The sequence below is a fragment of the Lissotriton helveticus genome, chromosome 4_1 (genome assembly GCF_964261635.1).
Source record: "Lissotriton helveticus chromosome 4_1, aLisHel1.1, whole genome shotgun sequence".
Lineage (NCBI taxonomy): Eukaryota > Metazoa > Chordata > Amphibia > Caudata > Salamandridae > Lissotriton > Lissotriton helveticus.
This window is the reverse complement of record NC_136063.1, coordinates 2,015,606,679-2,015,617,726: the sequence shown is the minus strand read 5'-3', so window position 1 is coordinate 2,015,617,726 and position 11,048 is coordinate 2,015,606,679.

Sequence of the window (11,048 nt, the reverse complement as noted above, 5' to 3'; positions counted from 1 at the left end):
ATCTCTGCCCGTCTGTGTCTGCCATCTGTTGGTGTCGCAACTCCTGCTGTATTGGGTTCAGGCAGTGCATGTTCATCATCATGGTCCTCATAGTCGCTCAATTCCACCTTGGTGCCCTTCTTAGTAGCACGGTTGTGCATCATTGCACAAGTTGCTATCATCTTACAGCAGATGATTGGTGAGTATTGCGGTGCCCCACCACTTTTGTGGAGGCAGCGGAACCTGCTTTTTAACATCCTAAAGGTGCGCTCCACAATGTTCCTAGTAGATTTGTGTGCCACGTTGTATCGTCTTTGGCTGGGGGTTGATGGGTTGAGGTAGGGTGTCAGGATGAATGAGCGGATGGCATATGCACTATCCCCTACTTGTAAATGAGAAAGCCATTACTCACATCCACACATACACATACATCTGCAATATCTATCATGGGAGTGTCACACAGTGTTTTACCTAACAGGTACCCTTCGCCAAATTCCCCCGCTGTCAGGCGTGTGTAGATCCCACTGTTCCGAAAGATGTAGGAGTTGTGTTTACTTCCTGGGAACTTGGCCACTATGTCCGTGACAATGTACTTGGCATCACAGATTACCTGTACATTGATTGAGTGGGTTGACTTCCTGTTTCTGTAAATGTACTCTGTGGCAGCAGGTGGGCATATTGGGATGTAGGTGCCATCTATATAGGCTATATAGCCGATGACGTGTGGGAAATGAGCAATTTGATAAAAGTCAGTCTTGGTCTTCAGCGTGAGTTTCAGGGAAGCTGATGTAATGATGCATTCTCTGCATCATGGCCTCTAGGAACATCCTGAAGAAACGGGACAGGCAGCTCTGGGACACCCCACCTACCGCAGCAATCACACTCTGGTAACTCCCAGATGCAAGCAGGTGTAGGCTACAGAGCACCTGCACATGGGGTGGGATGGCGTGCGCCCTTGGGGTTGGGTGCTCCAACAGTGGGTGCAGGTCCCTGATCAAGTCCAGGATGGTGAGGGGGGGTGTAGCCTGTACCTTTGCAATATCTCTAGCTCAGTTAGTTGAAATAGCATTATCCTCTGCCTGTAGACTTGCTCCTCCCTGCTTCAGACCCTCTCTCCTGCTGCCTGTAGCCGTAGCCGCCTTGCTATCACGTAGAATGCCGCCATTCTGGTCACACTGTTGCATTTTGGGCCCTTTTTTACAGTCTGCACCTGGTTACCATCTGCTTCGAATCCATGGTAAATACCGACTCTTAAATACCGAATTTCATGAAATTCGGTATTTTAAAAGATACCTACATCTCAAAACTCATTTTTTAGCATTTCTTATTTACCGATTCGGTAAATTACCGAATCGGTAAAATTACTGACTTGTATTTACCGAATCTGTATTTTTTGTGACCCTACATCTCAATATCCAAATACCGGTCGGTAATGGCCGAAATTCGGTATTATCGGCCGTTACTGACCAGTATTTGGCTACCTACATCTGGCCCTTAGTATTTGCGGCCATGGAGAGTTTATCCTATGCTATCTCTTGTAGCTCCCTTTTCTTAATATTAAGGGCAAGTTTGTAATTAGATCTTAGGTTTTTAATTAATACATTGTCTCTCTTCTTGCATTGTAAGGCTTGTTTCAATTGCTTTAATGCTTCAGTGCAAGTATGGTCAAACCAACCCTTCCTTTTTTCCTTCCCTCCCTATTGGGAGCTGTTAAAATCCTGTCAATAATAGTATTAATCTTTGTAAAGTTGGCAATCAGCTCCCTAGGGTCTACATCTTCTTTTAAACAAACGGCAATCTTTTTGTTACATTTTAAAACAATTTAATTTATAACTTTTTGGGGTTCCACACCATCCCATCTACTATGGGTCCCATTGGGTCTATGTGGGGCAATGTTTACTACTGTACCTTGATGCATTGACCTTTTTGGGCTCTACATTTGAAATGACATAACAATACAATTATGACCACTTAGTGATAATTGGGTAACCCGTGGGGTATCGCACATGTAGGTAGTTGGATGAGATTAACACATGATCAATAATTGAATTAGCATTCCTCACAATAAATGTTGGTATTGGGTCCCCATCGATATCACATGCACACTGTAATATTTAAAAATCGTATATAGCCATCACTGTGTTTAACAATTCCCCATATACATTGTGTATATAATGTGTAATGTGTACAATCATCCCCTTCATCATTCTTAATGCCACAAACATGAGTAGCTGCCAAGGAACATGTTTGGATATTAAAATCTCCAACCCCTATGAGTACCACATTATTTCTAATGGAATTTATAAAGGTATCTAGCCCTTTATCCAGCTCAATTACAATGTTACTCCTTTTAGTGTCGAACACATTATTATAGTATTTGATCACAATCACATCCCTCCCTTCTTTACAATGCAGCCATATAATCTTTGGGTGTGCCCCAATTGTAGCAGTCTTTTTAACAGTTACTGGTAGGTTATTTGAAAAGAGGGGCAATAGCCCCCTTTCGCTCTCCCGGCGCTTGATGGTGAAGCCTCTAACCAAGAGGACGAAATCCATCTATATATATTGGGTTGAGGCACCAAGTTTCTTGCAGGCAAATTACGTCTAACCTGTTTATAAAATCTTGCCATCCAAACGTGTCTCGTTTACTCATAAAGCCTGCAATGTTCCAAGTTGTTATTTATAGCCATTTCCTATAATGCTCTCTGAAGTAGCAGTCGGGGTCACCAGGCAACCATCTGCATCTCTGTATATATCATTTAGTTCATTAGGAATACTTTCTTCATTTATAGTAACCAATGAAGCTCTATCAGGAGGCGTATTAACCACTTGGATACCATACAATTGTTAATATCACAAGAGTCTATTCAGGAGCCATCAACAATTAGGATATCAGATAAAGCCCTATCAGAAAAAGCATCTTCAACTTGTTGCATTCTACGACTGTCTGCTATCCCTAGTCTAGTAAGATTAGTATCACTACTGGACGGATAGCAACCCTTTTGTCAGTTGATATCTTGAAGATTGCTCAAAGCCTGAAATCTATTTGAAATCAGTAATGCATATTGGGGTTGATACAGCGATAAAGTCCCACAGACAATATATATCAACCTCACTTGCAAGGATCGATTTTAGCAAGTTAGAAAGTATCCGTATTCTGCTTTTCTACAGTGATTTGCCCAGATTGAATAGTGTATCAAACTGGCGAAACTATCAGCCCTGAAGAATTCAATTGTGTGTTACAACACACAATGAAACACGTAATGGCTGTTTTTTGTGAAAGCACCATTTCATCAAGCTGTGGAAAAACTATGGCTTTTTTTTGTGAAAGTACCATTTCATATACCTGATTAGGTAGGACCGTATCTTATTGTGCAGCCAAACTATAATAATAAGATGCCAGTGGCTATGAGGTTGCAGTCAAATAGGCAGTTTATTAGGAAATTGCTCAAATCCTGGCTGTTTCCCTCTAACTAGGTGCAGGATCAAACAGAGCAGCTCCCTATTCACACTTTCACTAGCGCCAAGACGCCGTGGCAAACAAGCACTTTCCAAATATATTTTATCTTATCTTAACTTATTGAATTGAAATAAAGAAACAGATCTTGCAATAACACATAAAGACTATAACATAGTTATTGGACCTTAAATATTAATGAGCGTGCTCAGGGTAGACCTATTTTTGTTACATCTCCTCTGCTGCGGGGAACTTTGTGGTTGAATTGGTAACCAACCCCTCTCCCCTTTGAGCACCAACATTTACTAATTTTGGTATAGTTACATAGCCCGATACTTCAGTTGAGCGCCCGGCTTCTTGGTTCTGTGACTGGTTACCAATTAGCATTAAAGAAAAGGAGGGATTTGTCACCACCTGCGCCGTGCACAAGGACTGTTGGGAAACCGAGTCCCACTGAGGGACTGCAAGAGCAAATTGAGGGTGCTGGAAGCCTCCTTGAAGCAGGGCAAGGTCCACAGGCTAAGGTAGAAGGCAGTGTTGGTGCTCATGTCATCATGGAGTGGTGTGGCTCACTGGTAAGACGTGGCAGACCCGTAAGCAGAGAACGGCCCGGGACCAGGGTTCAATTCCCGACGCGGCAGGGTCGTGGACCAGGGTCAAAACGGACTCAATAATTCTCGCCTCTGTGCCTACTCTAACCAGGGAACACACTCGGCAACTCTCGGCATTAAGCTTGCCTCATCTCTACAACGGCCCCCCACAGACGCCGGGGATGCCTGGTTTCACCTTGGAGATACCCAGAAAGGGACCATCTCACAGGGAAAACCAGGACGGGTTCCCCAGCGGTCTTCAGCGCCAGGATACTCCATGGAGTCGCGCAGTGCGCTTTACAAGTACACCCACATTTACATTTACATTTACATCCTGCGCCGTGTGCAAGGACTGCTGGGGACCGAGTCCCACCCCAGCCTCCTTGAAGCAGGGCAAGTGCCTCGGACGGCCCGCTTTGGAGTCCCCCTGCTCCGGTCCCCAGATTAAGGTAGAAGGCAGTGTTGTTGCTCAGGTCAGCCTTTGTGGTGTCCCTCACTAATTTATCAGTCTACAACTCAAACAACTCTTCATCCTCCCCTGGCTCTTAATCTGCTTGTTCTTTGCGGGGATGGGCTACCCTGCAAGGGTCACCGGCTCCGGGAAAATGTCAGCGAGCTCTGAATCTGCCTTTTCATTGTGGTTTGGGGGCGAGTGTCAGGGCTTTAATCCATTAGTTCACTGGACTCAAACAATTGCATGGAGTTTTTTTTTTGGCAAGGGTCCTGTTTTCTTTGTAGTCTATTGATCACTCATTTAGCTGATGTTCATGCCATCCTGCTTTACTTATGTGAAATTGTATATAGGTTGTGTATGCATCATCCCAGCTTGGATTGCATTTAGCGTCCACACACAAGTCGTAATTGAGCACATAAATTGTGTGCTACATGTATTTTGAGATTGACTGACAAGGGTGTTGATATGATCTACATTGATGCTGTTCCATTTCACACCAAGCTGGATTATGAGTGGTGTGGTGAGGCATGTGCACAGTGAGTGCACAGAAATGATGTGTGTCTGTCTGTTGTGCAGATGCTCCCAAATCTTGAGTCTCCACCATGCTCTAAGTTGCCCCACATGTGAGGATGTGTTGATGGAAACATGTGTTTATTGATATTCTCCTTGATGTTTCAATGGATTGTTTGGGAAACTGTTTCAGTACCAAATGTGGACAAAGCAGACTTAATTCTGCACATGGCTTTCATCCTCACAAGATGTACACATATATTCTGGTTTCATGATGACTAAGTCACTTGTGTTTTTGATCCACGGATTTTGCCATAACCCCAGCATCCTAGCCCACGCTGGCAGCTTATCTTACTCAATGAGCTGTGCACTAGTCACACCAACACTGTTTGTGGATTCTATATCTTGTGACTCATGCATACTCATACTACTATACAGGACAGAATCTGCACATTCAAAATGTGATAATCAATTTCAAGCATACACTACAGATTGAGGTGTTAGACGGATATTGGCTGCGAATGGCATTCACAAAAGAGGTCCATAGACGCATGCAGATTGGTATTTGAGCTTGCTGAACCAGTCCACACATGGGGACAGTATCCTACATTTATGTTGGGCCATGCTTCTTTCATAAACAATATTGTTTATGACTATAGATATTCCCATGACAACAGTGACACAACCACTTCTTTGTTGTTGGTTTTGGAGACATTGAACACAGTACTGAGTCGCTGTGTCTGTGGACATGTGTGTTGTCTGTGCTGATATCCTCTGTGCTTTTCTGTACACAGATGCATCACAATGTCTTACTTTTCTTAGTACATTGGAGTGGTGTTTTCCTGCGACGTTTCTGTGTGTGTTGTAGCGGATGTTTACATTCAATGTGTGATCACACATATGTGTTTATTCTTATTACTAGTCTAGCATCAAAGGTGCTATTCTCCTAGAATTTAGCATGCTGACTGTAAATATCTGATGATGAAATTGCCTCATTCTATATACACAACATGCTATGGACCCATGTGATGATTGTGATCACAATGAGGCTCAGGCACTCTGACAATAATTGACATACAATCTGTGATCATCCTTGAACATGGTATCTGTGTTTTTACTGTTCAAAGATTTTGTAGTGAAATGAACGGTGCTGCAGATCCAGGTTGTGGTATGTAGGCAAGACTGTCCAGTTGTGACTTGACTACCTGCAAGGACCCTACATTGAACGCCAAATCCCTGCTCCTGCCATGACCTGAAAGTTAAGTTTGTGTGTTAGACATGACACTACCTCTGTCAATGCATGTGAGGCAGTGAACCATGGTGGTTCTGCCCAGCCAGCCTCTAATCAAAGAACTGGATACACCTGTGTATGAATTAATCCAAGTTACTTTTTTATATTTCTCAAATATATACAAAAAATACATATAATTATATACAATAGTGCGGAGTGTCCCCAGTGAGACTGGAATCTAAGACATAAGTGACAAATTGGTGACAATAGTCCCCCCTTACCTGCACCATAATTTTGTGCCCCTCACCGCCGTTTGGGCGGGTCTGGTCCTGGGGTGGGTGCCCTGCTCGTTTTTGGTGGCCATCTTGGAGTGGGGTGAGTGGAGTGAGGCATTTCCATCTGCTAGCGCTTGTTTGCGCATGTGACGCCTGGGAACACCTACTTAAGGCGAGTCCCTCCTGTTCTCAGCCCCTGACAAGGTAGCTGCTGCTGCGAGAGCGCTTCGCGCGTTTTTGCAGTAAAACTGCTGTTTTAAAAACGCTTATTTATAATTTCTGCTGGCTTTGGTCATTTTGACCCTTTTTTAAATCCCCCCTTACCTGCACCATAATTTTGTGCCCCTCACCGCCGTTTGGGCGGGTCTGGTCCTGGGGTGGGTGCCCTGCTCGTTTTTGGTGGCCATCTTGGAGTGGGGTGAGTGGAGTGAGGCATTTCCATCTGCTAGCGCTTGTTTGCGCATGTGACGCCTGGGAACACCTACTTAAGGCGAGTCCCTCCTGTTCTCAGCCCCTGACAAGGTAGCTGCTGCTGCGAGAGCGCTTCGCGCGTTTTTGCAGTAAAACTGCTGTTTTAAAAACGCTTATTTATAATTTCTGCTGGCTTTGGTCATTTTGACCCTTTTTTAAATCCCCCCTTACCTGCACCATAATTTTGTGCCCCTCACCGCCGTTTGGGCGGGTCTGGTCCTGGGGTGGGTGCCCTGCTCGTTTTTGGTGGCCATCTTGGAGTGGGGTGAGTGGAGTGAGGCATTTCCATCTGCTAGCGCTTGTTTGCGCATGTGACGCCTGGGAACACCTACTTAATGCTCCTCCCCTAGCGCAGCGGGATCGCGCAGCGGGCGTGTCCTCGCGTGGCCGGAGTCGTGCCAGAGTCCTGCCCGTCTGCGCCCGTCCGCGCTCGGTTGCGCTGGTTTCGCGGTGGCCTTAACATCAGGTACATCATTAATTATGCTTACGTACACCAGGGAAACTCTCCTGGCGATTAACAATTGCCTGCCTCCTTGCGCTGGAGCCCGTGTTGACCCTTTGTGTGGCCCCCACCATTGTGCTTGTGGTGGTTGGCTACTCGAAGCACCATCTTGCTTGGGGTCCAGTATAGTGCAGCCTGCCATAAGCAGCAACGTCTCTTCGCGACATCTCACCATCTGGAATTTGAACGTAAGATCGGCGGTCAAGCATTATCAGGATATTGCTGATCTTATGGACAATGACCCCCCTGACATCTTCTGTCTGACAGAGACATGGCTGCAGGATACCGATTCTACTGTATTGAATTTGGCGCTCCCCGCGGAGTATTCCATCTACACGCTCAACCGCTCTTCGAGAGGGGGTGGAGTCGCTCTTGCAGTTAAATCTTGTTATCCTTGCGCCTGGAGAGTGCAGAACATCACGGGATGCGAGAGCGCCCTGTTCAAGGTTGCAGTTACATCGCATTTTACCATGTCAGGATTGCTTATTTATCGCCCACCTGGTAGTTCCGTGGCATTTAGGGAGGCTCTTCCCGAGGCAGTTAGTTCACTAGCAGTAGGGTCTGCCAATTTTTCTATCATTGGAGACTTGAATCTCCATTTTGACACTCTGTGTCTTTCTTCAGTGGGAGGGATGGTGGCGGATCTCGAGGCCCTTCAACTGTTCCAGCTGGTCTCGGACCCCACTCATAAGGGTGGCCACATTCTGGACCCCTTTTTCTCCAACTTAGAGGGGGCTACAGTGGCCCCCCCTCTCCCCCTGACCTGGTCAGACCACTCGCTCGTGACTATCTACTGTCCTCTTATAGAAGCCCCACTTAAGGCGCCACTGCGAGCTATGCCCAGACGGCGCTGGAGCAAACTTAAGGCGGAAGATCTCCATCGCCTTCTCACTGATGATCCTCTGGGTGCAGTGGAGAACGTGGAATCTGGTTATGACCATTTCTGCGGATGGGTAACCAGAGCCCTCGACTCCCTTATCCCGATGGTTTCCAGTAAGTGTGGCCTCCGCGCCCCCAGCCCCTGGTATGATGGCAATCTAAGGGCTCTAAAAAGTGTCTGTAGACGTGCAGAGAGAGACTGGAGGAAGAGGTATGACAGCAGCAAAAAAAAAACTGTATATGGCTGCGGTTAAGTCCTATCACCGCGCGGTCTGTAGAACCCGGGCGGCATATTACGCTCTGGAGTTTCGCAGCAGTGGGAATCCTGTTAAAACCATCTTTAAGGCCCTTAAAGACCTTGTGGCTAGGAAGCCTGCCGGCAATTCCATCAGCTCCAATACCCATTGTGAAGCGCTGGCGGCTTTCTTCCTGGAGAAGGTCCAGACCATCTATAGGGCCTTCCCCACCACTGCACAAACCAGTACGGGGCCACCCATCCAGCAGGATCAGGTGGTGCTAGATTCTCTCCCCTGTCTCTCTTTGGAGTCTTACACGGCATTGGCCCTTCGAGTCAAGTCTGGGTCGCCGGTTGACCCGCTCAAGCCACCAATGTTCAGAGACCAGACTTTTGCTCGCCCGGTCTGCGACTTAATCAACATGTCGCTATCATCTGGCCAGGTGCCTTTGAAATGGAAGCATGCGGTAGTTATGCTCATTTTGAAAAAACCATCTCTCGACCCCTTAAAATCAGAGAACTACCGCCCGATTTCGCTTCTCCCGTGGCCAGCCAAACTCGCGGAGGTGCATGTTAACACCGCCCTCACTGATCATCTGTCGCGTGCCAACATTCTGGACGACACCCAGAATGGTTTTCGGGCCGGCCACAGTACGGAGACAGCATTGTTATTTATGGTCGAGCACCTGCGGGCAGTTCTGGATGCAGGTCAAACGGCGGCGCTTGTTTTGTTAGACCTAAGCGCCGCCTTTGACACGGTCTCCCATGAAATTCTCCTGCAGCGGCTGGAGGAGATAGGGGTGACTGGCACTGCACACCAGTGGTTTCGTTCGTTTCTCAGGGATCGTTCCTTCTGTGTGGCGTCCCCGCCCTATCAGTCCAAATGTCATCCTCTGTCTCTTGGGTTTCCGCAGGGTTCCTCGCTGAGTCCCACGTTGTTTAACATCTACGTGAGGCCGCTGGCTGAGGTGGTGAAGCTCTGTGGTATGACCATGGTGTCATACGTAGATGATACCCAGCTAGCGGTCACGATCAGCGGGGACTCTGGGGTGGATGCCCCAAGATTCAGAGAAGGACTTAGGGCGGTGGCTGGTTGGATGACGTCCAACTGTCTCCAACTTAACGCCAAAAAAACGGAGGTGATGGTCTTTGGGAAGCGGACGGACCTTTGGGGAGATACCTGGTGGCCCCCTGAGTTGGGTCCCACCCCCACTCCGGTTGCGGAGATCAAAAATCTTGGTGTCTGGCTGGACCCTTCCCTCAACTTTGTTGGTCACACTAAAAGGACGGCGGTGTGCTGCTTTGGCATCTTGCGCAATCTGCGACCTGCCCTTAAATATTTTGATGCCGCAACCCGTCAACTTGTGGTACAAGCAACGGTTTTGGCTCGGCTGGACTATGCCAGCTCCCTTTTCATAGGGTTAAACCAGGCCGAGCTAACCCGACTTCAAAGAGTGCAGAACGCAGCGGCCAGAGCAATCGTAGGTCTTCCTAGGTTTTGCTCGGCCGGTCCAACCTTGCGAGCCTTGCATTGGTTACCCGTTAGGCAGCGGATCCATTTTAAAGTACTGTGCATATCTTTCAAGATTCTGAAGGGCCTACCGCCTCCCTTACTGTGCCAACTTTTGTGCTCTTACATCCCGGGCCGCACTTTGCGTTCGTTGGACCAAGAACTAGCGGCAGCCCCTCGGTTCAAACTCAGTCGGGCGGGGGGTCGCTCTTTTAGGGTGCGGGCAGCCGCGCTCTGGAACGCTCTCCCCTTGAAACTCCGGACCCTTGGCGACTTGCTTTCCTTCCGCAAGGCCGCTAAAACCCTTCTGTTCTCTGAGTTATGTTAAAATCCATACCCCCATTTTTAAATAATATTTTCTGTTTTCTGTTGTGTTGTGTTCGCCACCTTGTCGGTGCGCCGGGACGCTCCTTCGCTGGAGCAGCCGTGCGCAATACAAATAGCCCTAACATAACATAACATAGTGATTGCTTTCCAAAGCATCTAAAAGTCGACCATTTTGTAAGTATATACAGGGTAGACCTGTTGTGTGGCATTTTAAGCTCCGAGTGAATTTTCCCGATTCATGCCCATATATAGGTACAATTCACGTTGCCCTTATATAGGCATAGAAATCAAGCCCTTATTTAGCCATAGCCCATGCTACCCAAATACAGGCATGGCTTCTTCCACCCGTACCAAACGTCACAACGATTTCCTCGAAAACCAGCTTAAGCAGTTAGGGAACTTCCTCTTGCTTGAATATTGATTTGTCCAAGAACTCAGTTACTTTATAAAGAAGAACTATTTCCTAGGGGATCTTTCCTGACGTTCATATGCCCAACTTTATGTCAAACTATGGCATTCATTAACACCTTCAAGGTATATATATACCTTCACTAGCTCTAGCAAGATATGGTAGTTCAGAGCAGTTCGAAGACCTACTTGCCCGACGCAGCTCGCTACAGCAAGTGCA